Source organism: Coenobita brevimanus, chromosome 101 (assembly GCF_032717465.1).
Source record: "Coenobita brevimanus isolate Jiangsu-jjx chromosome 101, ASM3271746v2, whole genome shotgun sequence".
In the NCBI taxonomy this organism is placed as follows: domain Eukaryota; kingdom Metazoa; phylum Arthropoda; class Malacostraca; order Decapoda; family Coenobitidae; genus Coenobita; species Coenobita brevimanus.
Window position 1 is genome coordinate 11444103 of NC_137054.1, and position 4071 is coordinate 11448173.

The following is a 4071-nucleotide window of genomic DNA, read 5'->3' on the forward strand; positions in this document are numbered from 1 at the left end:
ACAGCATTCTGTGCTGGTTGGAAGAATTTTGCATGGAGTGTACAACATGGGCTTGGCATCCCAGCTTTTCTCCAGTGAAGGAAGGAAGGAATAATGAAGAGCTAGCGTCAAGCAATAATATGGCTATCCGAAACTAAGGTAGAAGGGAATGGGGGAAGTAATTAAATTAAAGGTATGACATGAAGAGCAGTTAGAAAGGTTATAATACTGGAAATACAAACAGTGGGAGAGTCACTAAGGAAGTCAGTAAGCTGTGGAGGCCAACACAGTAAGGAAAGGAAGGGGAAAGCTGAGAGACAGTCTTGGAGTGTAGACTAGAGTCAAGAAAAAGATGAATAATCATGGGGCAGATACGGTGTGAATGAAGGGAATGAGGGTCATGGCTCATTAAATGACCAAGAGTGAGGCAGGGTATGACCTAAGTGAAGATCAGCAAGGATAGTCTCCCACCAACGGTTGGGGTGGGTTGATGTGAGCCAGGGAAGAAGCGAGGGTTTAATATGAAGTCTGTTGTTAACCTGCAGGTTCCATAAGGATTGCCAACATTCACAGGAGAGGTAGCTCAGAAGAGGAAAACAATCAACAATAGGAATGGGACAGGAAGAGTATCCAGCGGAGAGAGTAACAGAATGTGCCAGTGAGTTGGCTTGTTAATTAACAGTAATCCCGACATGGCTAGAGGCCCAGCAGAAGCGAACTGCTTACTTCCCAACAGAAAGACGGGACAGCCACTCTTGAATTTTGGTGATCAAAGGATAAGAGGAAAATGAAGTGTGTAAGGAAGTGAGAGCACTAAGAGAATTAAAGATCACAAATGTGGATGAAAAGAACCTTGAAAGTGATTTAAGAGCAAAAAGAATAGAATATACTTATGCAGTGAGAATCCTTGAAACAGAAGGAAAAGTATTTTGGAAGAAGTCAGGAAACACAATAAAAAACCAATATCACGACAAAATTTGGAGCCATCAGTAGAGATATACGTGGCAGAAGAGAGACGGGACATTTTCGAGAAAAGAGGGGCGAAGAGTATCTGGGGGAAGAGACTTGGATAAAGGGAGAAAAAAAGGTCAGACCATAGCAGGAGACAGAAGCCAGGGTGTGAAGGACACTGGATAAAGTGGAAAAATAGAAGGAAAGAGAAAGCAACAGACCAAAGAAGGGTGGAAACTTGAAGGGGGAATGGAAGAGGATAGAAGATCAGGTGAATGAGCATTGGAGAAGGCTAGGAGGGTGGGGTATCTTACTAGTAGAAAACTGAAGGAGATCTGCACAGGACTTATTAGTGAAAAGGGAATAACAATAAGAGAGAGGGAGGGGGGGGAGGGAATGCTTGATTCAGCACAATGACTTGCAGAGAGAGAGTTGACTGACAAGCACCAATAGCTAAATGAAGACCAGTATGACAAATGGAATCTAGTTTCCAGAGAGTGTGAATGGAGGCAAAAGAATAGACTGCAACCAAAATCAAGCTTAGATAGAGTAAGGACAGAGTGAAGACGAAAAATTGTGACATGATAAGCACCTAATTAAGGATGAGACAGTATTTGCAGCAAGCAAAGATGATGATGAGTAGAAAACTTAAGGGAAGAAACATATACATTCCAATTCAATCAGGAATCAAAGACGCGGCCTAGAAAAGTGGTAGAGGAGCAGCAAGGAAGAGGGGTGTTATACAGGTAAAGAGACTGCTGCGGTATGACTTATAGAGGTAGAAAGACAAAAGCCATGAGTAGTGGCTCACATTGACGCAGTATCAACGGTGGGCTGAAGTAGGGAACCAAGATTTAGGCAGGTCTGAATGTGTCGCATAAATGACAAAATCATCAACATACAGAGAGGCCAAAACAAAAGAGGGATGAGAAGGGACAATGCCATTTATAGCTATAAGAAAAAGGGTCGTACTGTACTGAAGATGCAGCTCTGGGGGACATCTCCATGTTGAGGAAAGGCATAGGAAAAGTGGTCTCTTGGACAAATATGAAATGTTCTGAGGGAAAACAATTTTAAGAGAAACACCTACTGTATGTTACTATGCGATCAAGGAAATGAAGACAAGATGAATATGATACTTCTCTGGAGTATTGCAGGCCTTTAAAAAAAAAAAAAAAAAAAAAAAAAAAAAAAAAAAAAAAGGCAACGATCGACTGGCAGAGTGAAAAAGCAAAGCGGGTAAAATATTCAAGTCCAAGGAGTCTAAGGTGCTGCATGCTTCGTGATACCAAAATTGTAAGGGGGAAAGAACACAATGGGATTCAAGGTGCCACATGAGTTGATTAGTGATTAACCATTGAAGAAGTTTACATAAACAACTAGTCAGGGCTATGGAATGGTAATCTTGAGGATGGTGACCAGGTTTACCAGGTTTAAGAAACAGGAGGATGATTACCATATGCCAAACAGGAGGAAAGAAACCTTCAGTCCAAAATTTATTACAGAGGACCAAAAGAAAGAACATGGAAGAGATGTTTTAACATAGTACAGTATAATGAATGCATTCAAGTCCTTCATTCGTATTTTAACAGGATTTAAGTGATGACAACAAGTCACAAAGAAAGGATGATTAAGAACTCCCTCAGCTGACAAAGTACACGAGATTGGGATGGATTCAGAATCAGATTTAAGATGATAAAACTCCTGACACACATGAGACCCACTACTAATAAGACGAAAATGATTACCCAATGCATCCGCAACTTTAGAAGAATCAGCCAGGAACCAGCCATTGATATTAAGAACTGGAGTTCAAGGTGAGAAATGTTTACCTGATATCTTAAGAAGTTGGGACCAAACTGCCACAACAGGTAAATTTTTGGAAATAGAACACAGCTCCTCCAACTAGAGCATTTGGCCTGACAAATGGTATGACAGAGAGCAGCAGAAACTCGACAAAATACTGTATGCAGAGACTCTGAAACTGATCAGGTGTGGCTGTTTACGATGAAAACTCCTTCAGGCAGCATGTTTCACATGGAGGGCACACGAACAAGATGAAGTCTGCCATGGAACATGTTTGCCAGTTGATGGTCGCATATCACAAGGAATGGCAGTGAGAGCAACACTTAAAACCTGGACAATGAAGAAGGACAATATATCTTGTGGAGAAGAAAAAGAGGGAGGAGGAAGAGGAGACACTGTAAGGGAAGAAAACTCCAACTCAACAGCATGGAACTGCCAATGGAGGGGACAAGGAAGAAGACTGTAGGAGGCGAGAATGAGTTTGACAGGTGAGTTATAACTAAAAATTTTTTTTTCCAATACCAACCACTGGAAATCGAGAGAAATCAAAGGTGAACAAAAAGACAGATCAAAGCAAGAGAGAGGGAGCAAGTATGGAGGTCAAACTGAGTATAGGTGCCACTGTTAAGGAAGAAGAGATCTTTAGATGAAATTGTTCTAACAGCATCCTTTAGTGGTGATCACAGAGTCACCCCATAGGGAATGCCGGCAACTGAAATCACAAAGAAAAAGAATCGGAGGAGAAAGAGAAAGAAGAGGTGAGGCATAGTTTGGAAAATCAAAAGGTACAGAAGGAGAGAAATGGAGAGTGCTAACAGTGATCCAATGGAGAAGAAAAACAAGCAAAAGTATGAGGGATAGGTGAAGAAAAGAGATTTAAAGAAACATCACTACAGATAAAAAGAGCAGTGTCATACAAAAGAGGGAATCCAAGAAAAGTATAGCCAGGACATTCCACTGAAGAAGTGCCATAACAGAGGAATGAGGGAGTAAAGTCTGGGAGAAGCACTGTCACTGTTTACGGTGTTGAGGGCGAGAGTAACCAGGAGGCATAAGTAAATCAAGAAGGAAGCAATCAGAGAGGACATGGAGGGTGTAATGAGCATGAACTGCAAAACAGAAGAAAGGAGGAGGGGGAGGTGATAATAGGTAGGAGGAATGGGATGGGAAGGCACAGGAGAGGTAGGGAGAATGGAAGGGGAAGGCTCAGGAGAGGTAAGAGGAATGGAAGGGGATGTCTCAGGAGAGGTAGGAGGAATGGGAAGGAAAGGCTCAGGAGAGGAAGGAGGAATGGGAGGGGAAGGCTCAGGAGAGGTAGGAGGAATGGAAAGGGAA